The 13,365-nt window shown below is 45.7% G+C and overlaps 1 protein-coding gene across 4 annotated transcripts in view; it reads left to right on the top strand.

The window, feature by feature from the left end:
- RASSF8 (Ras association domain family member 8) overlaps positions 1 to 13,365 on the top strand; it is a 199,032-nt gene that overhangs the window by 48,016 nt on the left and 137,651 nt on the right. Inside the window, exon 2 of one of the 4 annotated variants that reach the window (XM_025213094.1) lies at positions 9,030 to 9,103. The exons of the other annotated variants lie outside the window; for them this stretch is intronic. The gene's annotated coding sequence lies outside the window, so the exon portion shown is untranslated. The remainder of the gene's footprint in view (positions 1 to 9,029; positions 9,104 to 13,365) is intronic. 4 annotated transcript variants of the gene reach the window in all.

Raw genomic sequence — 13,365 nt, 5'->3', positions numbered from 1 at the left:
GCGCTCGGGGGAACAGGGACTCCCCCAGTGCCTGTTGATCCCCCCTGACTAGTTTATAGCAGGCCACAAGATCCCCCCTCAGCCTTCTCTTCTGGAGGCTGAACAGGTTCAGGTCCTGTAACCTTTCCTCATAGGACCTGCCCTGCTGTCCCTTGATCATGCGAGTGGCCCTCCTCTGGACCCTCTCGATGCTGTCCACATCCCTCTTAAAGTGCGGCTCCCAGAACTGGACGCAGTACTCCAGCTGCGGCCTGACCAGTGCCGCATAGAGGGGGAGGATCACCTCCTTGGTCCTGCTTGAAATGCATCTGTGGATGCACGACAAGGTACAGTTGGCCTTCCTAGCCGCCTCCCCACACTGCCTAGCCATGTTTATCTTGGAGTCAATAATGACTCCAAGATCCTTTTCCACCTCCGTGCTGACAAGAGGGGAGTTCCCCAGCCTATAGGTATGGTGCTGGTTGTTCCTCCCCAGGTGCATCACCTTGCACTTGTCTGTGTTGAACCTCATCCTGTTCTCCTCCACCCATCCTTGTAACCTGTCAGTCAACCAGTCATCCTTGTAACCAGTCTTGGCAACTGACGAAGGAGATTACTTACAGGGTGATCAACCATTGGGTTAAGCATAATTCGTAAAACACCCATGTTCTTTTGCCCATAAATCTCGAGACAACTGTCTATGCTGTGGATGGTTATTGGAATAGTTCCAGGGTTCCGCAGGTGACGGTGAGGCCATGGTCGTATTCGCTGGAGTGGTGTTAATCCCAGTGCACATGCTCTGGGGTTCCAGGCACAATACGAAACTCCGATGATGGCCAGCATAAGCTGTTCTGCACTGGTATGCTCTGGCCATCTGTCATGCCATGCGTGGGCCTTTTGTTCGATCAGTCCTGCAACAAGCACTGGAATTGGAATAGGCCAGTGGACGCTAAACGTCTCATGTCGATGTCAGTGACATGTCCTCTACTCCATGAAGCTTGTCTGACCAAAAAGCTTGCTTCTTCCTGGTTCAGGAGGTCGGATCCAAGCTCCACGACCAGACATCCCAACCACACAGCCAGAGTTTCCTCAGGTTGAATTCTGGATTCTCTACACAAATCCTGAAGTTCGGTTCTGGAGCGAGCGTAATAGGTGGTAGCACGAACTGCACTCTGCGGCTTGATGACTCGACTGGTTGATGCTATAGGCTGATCAGTTTCTTTATGAGTCGTTGCTGTTGTTATTGTAGGGGTTGTTGTTGTTGTTACAGACAGGAGGGGCGGATGCACTCCTCCGCTTGACTTTTTCTTTCGTCAGCAAGATTGCATGGTCAGCAGAGGCAGCGCTGAGTCGCTGGGCGGGGTTGCCGAAGACGACGCTGCATCGATGGGCGGGGTCACCGACCGCACTCTCGCGGGTTCCTCCGAAGCTCCACCCCTCTTTTCCGGCTCCTCCACGCGGTCTCCCTCTTGCTCGGCGCCATCTTGGGCTGGCGTTCTAAGATCCCCTTTCTCAGCCGCTTCTCCGACCGCTTGAACGGCCACACGTAGCTGGGCTTTCAAACTTAGATTTTTACTCATTAAATCACTCAATTCTCCCCCCTTGTTGTACCGTAAAGCCACCCTCTCATCCGCGGTGCGTCTTTCTGTTCTCGGATCTTCGCGGAGCTCGCACCCCCTTAATCTAGACATCACCATGCCAGGGGAGAACCAGCCGATTGGCAACAGTTCCTCACTCTCCCAAACGCATTGCCGGCAACGAGCACACTCCCAGGTGAAAGTTGGGTTCGGTTCACCCGCCGGGTTGGGTCCGGCAAGGGACACAGTATCGAGGGGCCTGAACAGGACCCTCTCGTCGCTCATAACACACCCGAACGCCGCAGGGAGCAAACACACTTCTTTCTCTCTCGGGGCTCCGTCCTCGGAGGCTCCCTCTTCTCCCTTCAGCGAAAGGCGTCCGCTGACAAACCTCTCATCCGTTCCGCCCGCCTGGTGGTAAGCGATATGCGCCTCCAGCTCTTCAAAACTTTTCACCTCGCGCTTGCCATTATGCCAAGGGCAGTTCCTAACTAATTCTAGCTCTAGCGGGCTCTCTCCTGATCCCATCCTTGTCGGCATGTGCGGGCCGGTCACGAGCCGGGCCCTTTTTCGTGCTCTGTGTGGGCTGTGGCCAGCAGCCCGGGCACGCGGGGTCGGAGAGGGCGCGCGACAAGCTAGAATTAGGCACAGACTCGTAGCGGTAGATTTAAAGATTGTTTACTTACACCGGAGATGGTTGCGGTGCAGGCTGGAAAACTTGCTTGAGTTGCGGTTACAAACAAAACAACACGAACGATCATGTGGAGTTTGCTAGGCTCCACGGAAACAGAGCTCCGGATGCTCTGGACAAGCGTGCCACCGAAATAGGAACTCGTAAATACGTCTTATAAAATTTGTCGCTCGAAGACGGGAAGAGGTGGGCGATGGATCAGGTCGCCAAGCTCCTCTGAATCTCACACAGGGGTCTTTATTTCCCTGCCGTGTACCCAGAGTCCCCACGAGATGAATGTGGAGTCGTCTTCGGCTTGGGCGGAAACCGCTCAAGCCTCTTATACAGCTAACAGGCCAATCGTTAGCCGCCACGTGGGAATAATTTAGAACTAGCCAATAGCGGGACACAAATTTGCAGGTGGGTGGCGGGAAATCCTTTGCACCGTGCATTTCTCTTGCAACTTGAGCAATGCACCCTGCAAAGGAAGCTGCAAATAGGCGGGAAACTCTTCCTTGCACCGGGGTTCTCCTCTGCAGCAGAAAACGCTACTGTGCAACGAAGCTGTAATTTGGCGGGGATAATTCCTAGTGCCAAAGCACACACAAAATCATACCCTTGGGTTATGACATTAAGCTTAAATCCTAAGTTAATAAACTTAGTTATATTTTAAGTAAGATATTTATTTTAACTGCATGCAATAGCAGTGTGATCAAACAGTAGCTTTAAATGGTAAATTATATGTCATTTTAATAATCTGCATCATATTACATAGGCAGGGAAGGTGTAATTGTGTGTGTATGCATGTGTATGTTTATTTTTATATTTAAATATGTATATTTATTTATATGTATATTTATTTTGGCTGGACTCTTTTTATTAACCATACTAGCAAATTGCCCATTTTAAATGACCGGGGGAGGGAGGGGGCAGTGATGGAGCGCTGCCACCCAGCGCCCTGCAGTGCCGCCGCTCCACCTCCGGACCCCGGGGGCCGCCCCCTCCCCCCCCCCCCCTGCCGCTCCACCCTATGCTCTCCCAGGAATGGGGGAGAGAGGGGGAGCTTGCACATGGCAGCAGCTGCCAACACCCAGTGCCCCACACTGCTGCCAGTCCACGTCCAGCCTCATGCAACATTCCCCCCACCGCCGCCTGCCACTCCTCCCTCTCTCCTTCCTCCCTCCCTTCACACTGCCTCCTCCCTCTCTGCCGGCTGTTGTTGGGGCCAGGCAGCCCCCTGCCACTCCCCTCTCTCTTTCTCTCTCCCTTCCTCCCCTCTTCCATGCTGCCTCTCTCTCCCTGCTGAGGGGAAGGGCAGGGACAGAGCACCGCTACCCACCATCCCATGCTGCCGCCGCCTACCAGGGGTGGGGGGAAGCTTGGTCTGCTGTCTCTGCCACCACATCCAAGGGGTGGCCTTTTCCCCCCCACCCCAGCCCTGCTCCTTGGAGGCAGTGGCAGTGTGGGATGCTGGCGGCATAGCTCTGGCCTTGGCCCCCTGCTCTTTCCCCTCTGTCATGGCAGCACTCTGCCATGCCAGTCTGTCCCCACCAACCCCTGCATCCCCCTCTGCCAGGGGACAGAGCACCACCCCTTGGATGCAGCAGCGAGGCTGGAGCGAGGGGGCAAGGGCAGCACTGCGCTGCCACCGCCTTCAAGGAACCCCCCATCTCCACTGTCATGGTGGCACTCTGCTGTATGCGTCTGTCTGTGCAGAGCACTCTGGTTGTTTCAGTCAGCATTGTGATTGGCTGCCCAGACAACCAATCAGTGTGCTCATAAAGCATGACAGACAGACAGACAGACTCAGGCTTTTATTATATTAGAATTAGACATTGGATCAAGCCCTTTAAAGAAGGGATTAAACTTCTTAAGCATATACCTACCTTGTAAAATATTCTAGAACAATAAAAACTGCCATCCATAAAGCATCTAGAACATGTATGTGCCCATCAACTCAAGTGGCGGGATAGAGTAAATAGCTATCTGGAGCACTGGGTATCTCTATTTGGATGGAATCTTCTTGCGACGGATGAACAAGAAGCTAATTCTTTTTGTTATGCTGAGCATCACATAAGTCTGCTTTCATTACTGCACTTGTTTTGTTTGTCTCTTTGTTTCATGTGTAGCTAGAGTCTGCTCTACCTTAAACTAATGACAATGCTGGGAGTTAATAAACAGGTTAATTTTATATAAGTTAACCATTTGGAGCCTGAACTGCCACAGATGGCTTATATGAGAATGGCATTGGCCAGCTCTAATGAACTGAACACGCCGATTGCAAACTGTATGTGCCATGATAACTTTTGGCTTAATTTATGTAAGCCAAAGTTTTTTCTTTGTATCTTGAGGTTTTTCTTTGTGTCTAAAAGTGGGTTTTGCTTTCATTTGTTATCAGAAAGTCAAAGGCAGATCTGTATAATTTATGGGTCATTGTGATCAGATGTATTTACTCTGATTAGGCATCAGCATTAATTTAATGCATTTAGCATATTTCCTAACAACAACTGGGTGACCATATGTGACTATGTGAAATCCAGGACACTGTTTCCCCTGCCTTTCCCACCCCAGGAGTCAGTGGCTGGTTAATGACCCAGTGTTCTTTACCTGTGAAGTAACAATTAGTGTTAATTGCCAATCCACTAATCAAGATAACATATTTTAGGGCAATTTTGCTGTCTGCTAGGGCTTCCTATTTCATTGTTCCTGTCTCTCTGCCTCCACACCCCATGACTTGGACGCTCATTTTGATTTTCACTGGCTGTCAGGGACTAGCCTCCAAAATCTGAGACTTTTCCAGCCAAACCTGAACATATGGTTACCCCACCTAATGAAAAACACAAGTTTAAAAAAATTGCATAAGTGTCTGATGCTTCAGAATCACTTGGTAAATAAAGGAAAATATTTTTTATATATTTTTTAATTTGTAAGCTGTAGAGTGGCATTTTAACAACCAAAAATATATATTATGAGAACTATATGGTAACAAGGTGCACACATTTTTAGATACCTGGTTCTGATCTGGCATGGGTCAGTGATTTTTCAAATCTATGCCTGGTGTGTACTTGGCATATGGATAAAGATTTGAAGGTTTCCAGTCTCTTTCCTAAAAGATGCATCCATACTGCAAAACCACCAGTCCTCTCAACAAGAAAACTGAGGATTTAATAGCTATGGTGATCAGAACAGACTTGGTCTTATGACTGGCATTTTCAAACTAAGGTTGAAGTATAGTCTTTCCTGCATAGATCGTGGCCTGTGCTGCTCTCATGCAGGGTATTCCTGTTCTATGGGGAAATGGGCTGTTTTGAAGGCTGTCAAGTCTGCCCCTCTCCACAGGTACAATAGTTTGCCTATTAAAAAGGTTTTTTTATTATTCAGATAGGGAAAGCCCCCTTTCACTTCTCCATATCTTTTAGATAACTCAAATATTCCAGGACCTGAAATTCCTTATTGTGTTGAATAATATTATGTTTGAATGCAGCATCAGAAAAAAAGACTATACTTTAGGAGTTTTCCATAACTATATAATATATTCAAGCCTGCTATAATTAGTTTTAGATGGATTTTTTTCTGTTTATCCTTATGTGACCTACCTAATAGTGTACATATTAATTTCAATATATCCAATATTATCTACCTTTTTATTGGTATAATATATTCTAATTAAAAAAAGCTGAGCACTCCATTAAATTACAGCCTTCCATTCATAGATGCACTAAATTCATGCTATAATAAGGAGCTAAAAATGTGGACACTTCTATAGAGGAGAACAACAAGAAGACCAATCTGGTATGACCTTGGTTGCAGATGAGAAGAAAATACAGGATCCAGAATTTCAGGTCTGCTTTGTACACAAATTCCTTTTTAAAATGGAACATACATTCTGTTGTTCATTGTGCAAATTACAGATTGTTTCACAATCTTGTGTGACAACAAAGTCTTCCTGATACATGCTAACTTGCAATTAGGGATATACCTCACTTCCTAGCCAGCAAATTTCAGCCTCTTGTAGCCACAAGCTACAAAGTAGAAGTATACAGATATTAAGTAAACTTCTGAAAGAAAGCTAATAATACATACTCAGTTTTACACCATTAGAATTTTGTTAGAATAATTTGATAATGAGGGCTGTTCTGGGATAAAAGTGGTGAAAAATAGTAATGATACACAACTGTAAATAGGGGGGGGGAGCTTTTCTTTTCTTTTTAAGGTGACACTTGCTGGCCAATGAATCTCTTTCCACATAGGAGTTCTACACAGGCCTTTTCAGATTTGAGAATTATTATATTGGTGGGGGCAGGGACACTAATAAAATCAAGTGAACAGCTTCATTCTTCACCAGCCTCTTACACTGGTCAGTGGAAACTTGTAATATAGCAAAAAAAAAAATTGGAATAAAGATAGGGAGGCAATGATTTTTTTCAAAATAGGAGTCCCAAATGTAAGTCACCTGAGCTTCAAATGTGCTAAACCTCCACAACATCCCACAGACCTTTGCACTTCTTCAAACGTAGGCTGGTTGGTTAGCTACCTGTCTTTTAGGTCCATGGTTCTGAAATGCAAGACCAAGTGTTTCAGGTTAGAAAGCAACATATAAGAGTATTTTATAGAGTCTGATTTTTTTTTTTTTTTATGCTGCCCTTAAGGGGGAGAAAAAGGCATAAAGCAGTGATGCACTCTGGTATCTTCTTCTGTTCTTTGTAATCATTTGCACTGGTAATACTTTAAGTGGTGTGATTCACTTCCTCCTCTAAATTAAAGGTAACTGTCAAATCTAGTCCCTAATGGAGTCATAGAGCAGCTTCCTGAAGATATGGTATTGCACACTTGTAGACTAGGGAAATGGGCACGATTTTGATATAGCTGTTTGACTAACATAGCTTCTCGCAAAGGAGGAACTTTTGACACTTCACACTGCTGAAGGGTACTCCAAAGTTCAAAGAAAGGGATTAACAGTGAAAATAAGGGAAGACTGATTTTTTTCTGAAACACTTAAGTTTGGTCTGGCTCTGAAGTTAATGGTAAGCACCCCTGGGAATTTGATAGGAGTGGAATTGAGCCAATGCTGATGGCTTCTGAAAATCTCACCATAACAATGCAATGTCATAGAAAACAATTAAAACTAAATGGACCATGGAAGCCAGATTGCAAGATCTTCTATGCACAGTGCTAAAAACTGTGCATGTGAACTTTTAAACATTTGTTTCGCTCAATTTTGGAACATTTATGTATATCTTGTCTTCTAGAAGTCAGGAGGGAATTAAATGCTCTGTGCATTGTGTTGTGTGTATTTAATAAGAAAGTATTGATTTAATTAATATGGATATATGGATCCGTATTTAATAAGTATTCCTGTACCCCTTCCTTTCCTTCCTTCTCCCTCCCCCCCTCCCCCACACACAAGCCAGAAGTCACGAGAAGTGGTTACCTGGAATATCTTGAAAGTTGGAGTTAAATTTGGGGTGCTTGTTCCTAAGGAAAGGGATATAGAAGTAAGAGAAATGGAGCCCCTTCAAGCTTTAGCATCAACAAGTACCTGTTGAAAGTAAAGGCACCCAAGAAATTATAGAGGATTATCAGAGACAGAGAGGTTTTAGCCACGTGTCCATAACTTGCTGTTAAAAAGCAGACTTCATACTGATAAAATAACATCTTTCTCTGAAATTCTTTACTGGATTAAATGTATCCATTAAGAGTTTGCTTGATTAGTGACATCTCTAAAACTCATCTTTGTTGTTTGTGCCTTTGAACAGGTGAGCATTCTTGTTTTTTTTCCATTCACAAATGTGTAAATAAAAACATATGTTTTCACACTGCCTGTATTTCAATTGATCTAATATATTATGTCATCTGTGGAACACAATTTCTTAATTTATGTTCTGACTTTAAAACTTTGCATTGCCTTTATGGTGACAATTATCACATGCTAGTTGAACAGCTTGCATCATTTCTGGCAATGTTCTTAAAGGAGCTAGACTACAATCTCTAAATTTGACCTACAGCTCTTCAATCTGGATCTTTGTAAGTACTGTTTTTAGATGCACCCAGTTTTGTTTGTGTAATAGACTTTGGTTTCTTAACCATTTGCTTGTATCCTATACTATTTGGTTTCAAAGATGAGAGAGTGCACAAATTTGCCCTGGACTCTTAGTGTTAGTTAAATAAATTTTCAACCACAGGTATAAGAGAGGTTTTTTTTGTTTTTGTTTTGTTTTGAAACGTAGGGAATGTAACATGTTGTCTGGATGTTTTCTTTTCATGTACTTAATTCGGCAGGAATATTATCCTCCTTTACACTGGCATTCTATTACCTGGCTTGAGATTCTGTTCTTGTAAAAATATGTGGCTAGAATAGCCTGTTGCATTCAATAAAGTTCATGAATTGGTTTGTTATCAAATATTGTAAAGCAAAGCTCTGTGTAATGTGTAAATGCAAGTCTGATCCTCAGAGCCCTCACCTTTTTCACTGTATTTGCAGTGTATGCCCTGCAACTAACTTGTTTATGTAAAGCTTATCTCTGTGCGAGGAACAGAAAAGGTGTAGTTAAAATTGGTTGCTTGCCTAAACTCATTCGTGTAGTTCAGGGAACTGAAAATAAATATATAAAATAAAGTGGGAGATATAGACACACAGTTACTCTGAGTTTTTATGTTGGTAACTGATGACTGTAACCAGTTATAAAAGTAGAATTAGCAGCGTAAATGACAAAATAGTGATTTCTTTTAAAAAGCACTAGAGGTTTCTTCAATTTGCCATGTTTTGATTCCTGCTCCTTTCTTTTTTTTCCTATCTTCTCAAGTTTATCAGTGAAATGAAAGGCAGCAGGGAGGAACCGAATGTAAATTTCATGAAGATGCTACCATCACGGCAAATGTATGTAAAATAGCTACTGTTACCAAGGATAGTGTAATTGATTCACATATTTTTATGACCAGTAGGGACTGTTAGATCACCTAGTCTGACCTTGTGTATAATAGACTATAATAGACTATTGTATATAAAAGACTATGGAATTTCACCCATTTACCCCTATATTAAAGCCAATAATTGTGGACCTACACAATTATTGCACATCAATCCAGAAATTAAAGCACTTTTTCTGCATCCCTGGACATACTAGATTGGGGTGTGATACCCTCTCATACAAACCTGTTGAGTAAAGGTCAGTGGTTGTCACATAATGTGTTCTATTCACTGTCTAATGATGAAGGGTCTGGCCCTGACTACTCTTGAATATTTGCAATTCCTGTGTATGCTAATGGGAATGTTAGCTGTTCAGTACCTTTTTCATCAGTCTCCATTGCATGGTCTTGATGATGATTACTAAAATATACGCTAAATAGTTTGTGCGCTTAAACTTGTATAGTCCCCCACTCCTATGGTATTTGTGAAATATAATCAAAACAACCACCTTTTAGGGACAACTTACCATATACAGGCATTTAGTATAATGGTGTCTTTATATAATGGTGTAGGAAGTATTTGCAGCTTTCTGAAAAGTGTGTGTCCTGTTCCAAGCTGACATGTTGAAAAGTGTTGGATCTGTAAAGTGCTTTATATTTTAGATTTAATTTTTCTGGTGTTTGTGATCTGTTCGTACTGCTTAGAGGATAAATATGGAATCAATATTTGTGAATGCTGTCAGACTGACAAGCAAAAACTAAAGAAATCTATCCAATGAACTTTATCAACAAGTTTTGTAGTGGAATTAAGCTGGATGGATGGCTTCAATTTCTTTATACTTGAATCCTTTTCATAGTTTCATAGTTGGTAGGGTTGGAAGGGACCTAAGCAGATCATCAAGTCTGACCCCCTGCCATGGGCAGGAAAGGATGCTGGGGTCAAACGACCCTGGCTAGGTGATTGTCCAGCCTCCTCTTGAAGACCCCCAGGGTAGGGGCGAGCACCACTTCCCTTGGAAGTTGGTTCCGGCTCCTAACCACCCTGACTGAAGTAGTGCCTCCTGATGTCTAGCCTGAATCTACTCTCAGTCAACTTATGGCCATTATTCCTTGTTACGCCCGGTAGTGCTTGGGAGAACAGGGACTCTCCAATTGTCTGTTGGTCCCCCTTGGCAAGTTTATAGGCAGCCACCAGATCCCCTCACAATCTTCTTTTGTGGAGGCTGAACATGTACAGGTCCCGTAGCCTCTCCACATGGGGCCTACCCTGCTGCCCCTTGATCATGTGAGTGGCCCTCCTCTGGACCCTCTCAATGCTATCCACATCCCTCCTAAAGTGCATTGCCCAGAACTGGATGCAGTACTCCAACTGCGGCCTGACCAGTGTCGCGTAGGAGGGGAGGATCACCTCCCTGGACCTGCTCATGATGCATCTATGGATGCATGACAAGGTGCGGTTAGCCTTCCTGACCGCATCCCCACATTGGTGGCCCATGTTCATCTTGGAATCAGTAGTGACTCCAAGATCCTTTTCTGCCTCCGTGCGGACAAGAGGGAAGTTCCCCAGCCTGTAGGTATGCTGCTGGTTCTTCCTCCCCAGCTACAATACCTTGCACTTGTTCCGTGTTGAAACCCATCCTATTCTCATCCGCCCACCTCTGTAACCTGTCCAGATCTAGTTGTAGCCTGTCCCTCTCTTCTAGCGTGCTCACTTCACCCCACATCTTAGTGTCCTCTGTGAATTTGAACAAGGTGCTTTTCACCCCCTTGTCCAAGTCACTGATGAAGATATTAAACAGTGCGGGCCCAAGGACTGAGCCCTGGGGGACCCCACTGCCCATATCCCTCCAGGTCGAAAATGACCTGTCCACCACCACTCTCTGGGTGCAGCCCTCGAGCCAATTTGTGACCCATCTGACTATGTAGGCATCGACACCACAGTTGCCTAATTTTTTAGTGAGGATGGGGTAAGAGACAATGTCGACGGCCTTCCTAAAGTCCAGAAAGACTACATCCACCACAACACCTGCATCCAAAGCTTTTGTGACCTGGTTGTAGAAGGCAACCAGGTTGGTTTGATAGGACCTGCCTCTAATGAACCCATGTTGATTGCCCCTAAGCATAATCTCCCCTGCTGGTCCCTTGCAGATGTGCTCCTGGATAATTTTCTCAAAGAGTTTCCCCAGGACTGAGCTAAGACTAACAGGCCTATAGTTTCCTGGGTCCTCCTTCCTCCCTTTTTTGAAAATGGAGACCATATTGGCCCTTTTCCAGTCCTCTGGCACCTTGCCAGAGCACCAGAAGTGCTCATAAAGCTGTGCCAAGGGTCCCACAATGACCTCTGCCAATTCCCTCAGCACTCTGGGGTGGAAATCATTAGGACCTGCTGATTTGAACATGTCAGGTCCCTCCAGAAGTTCCCTGACTACATCCTCACTGACCATGGGTCTGGCTGCGCGTCCCCTGGGTCCATCTGGAATCCCAGTGAGAGGGATGTCCCTGACCCTGTTCAGCAAAATGGAAGCAAAGAATATGTTAAAGAGATTAGTTTTGTCATCTGGTGCTACCACCAGATTACAAAGCATGTCCTGCAGAGGCCCCACATTACTTGGTACCTTCTTTTTACCCCCTATGTATTTAAAAAAGGGCTTCTTGTTATCTTTGATCTGGGTCGCTAGTCCCAGTTCCATCTCTGCCTTAGCCTGCCTAACTGCCCTCCTACAATCTTGAGCAATGGAGCTATAATCCTCCTTGGTGATGGCCCCTCCCTTCCATTGGGTGTATGCCTCCTTTTTGGCTTTGAGACATTCTTGGATGCTTTTGGTGAGCCATGGGGGCTTCTGAGCACTCTTGCTCCCTTTGATCCGCATGGGGATTGTCACCCTTTGGGCTTGGAGGATCGTCTCCTTAAGGAATGACCACTCTTCTTGGACACCCAACTCCTCTCCCCTTCGGGACCTCAGTGCCTCCCTGACTAATCTCTTTACCTCATTGAAATCTGCATTCCTGAAGTCCAGGGCTGCTGCCTTGTTGAAGGCCTTTGTCACCCTGCGCTGGATAGTAAATTCCAGTAGGCAATGATTGCTATCACCCAGGTGGTCGAGCACCCGCAGTCCCCTCACCAGGGAATAGCCCTGGTTTTTGTCCCTTGTCCTAGAGGCAAATTTTCCTTTGTTTGAAAGGTAGAACTTGTTAAATATAGCAAGATGGATGTGTGCAAAATATTTTGAATAATAGTGTATGTTGCAGTTTTCTTTTCTATAGTGTTTTTTAAAAGAAATCACTGTTTTGTCATTTGCCTTACTGATTCTACTTTTCTAACTGGTTACAGTTATCAGTGTAATACAGACCTGGATCTGTTGCAAAAGCTGTCTACTATATTCTGACATGCCTGGATGCAGTGGGTTTTCAGAAAGGTGGCACTTTCAGCATTTGTATTTCTTTGCTGATCAGCAGAGATCCTAGTTTTCTCTGTTTAAAAATTGCAAATTCTCTGATAAAAACCAGCCCCTCTGGAGTGGGTCTCTGGCTGCCAGAAAAATGGGACCAGGGACCCAGGTCCACAGCCCCCTGCAGCAGCACCCAAAGCCTGACTACTGCCTATGGGAGGCGGTGGCTGTTGTGGCAAACAGAAGCATGGGGCCTGGCTCCCCCTCCCCCATGGGTGGCATGGCCAGTGTGGAGCCTTGGAGGGGGAGGGGAAGGGTGAATGCAGGCTGTCCACTATGGGCTTGGGCTCCCCGCCCTGCTGCCCTCCCCCTGGGACCTCTGCAGCCTAGCAGGCGGGACCCCATGCAGCAGGGCAGAGCATGACCTGGCAGGGAAGCTTGTTGCTGCCTCTGGGAGTTCCACATCGCCATGGCAAGGTGCCCCCTGCCCACTTGGCAGCAACAAGGAGCACAACTCCACATCACCACCCCTGCTGCTGCCAAGGGGGCAGGGGCTACCTTGCCATGGTGATACAGAAGTGGTGGCAATGAACTTCCCCACCTGATTCTGCTCTGCCTGGCATGCTAGGTCCTGTCTGCTGGTCTGTGGAGGACCTAGGGGGGAGGCAGGGAGACTGAACTCAGAGAGGGCAGAACCCCCACCCCATGCACAAACCTGGGGAGTACATGTTCTCCTGGGAGTACACACAGTGGCAGGGAGCTGCCTCCCTTACCCCCTGGACAAGCTGCCCGCAGCTCCATCCCACTCCCTGCTTAGGTCCTACAGCCACGCATTCTAGCCCCA

This window comes from Alligator sinensis, unplaced genomic scaffold, assembly GCF_000455745.1.
Source record: "Alligator sinensis unplaced genomic scaffold, ASM45574v1 scaffold696_3, whole genome shotgun sequence".
NCBI classification, from domain to species: Eukaryota; Metazoa; Chordata; order Crocodylia; family Alligatoridae; genus Alligator; species Alligator sinensis.
This window is presented reverse-complemented; position numbering and strand designations above follow the sequence as displayed.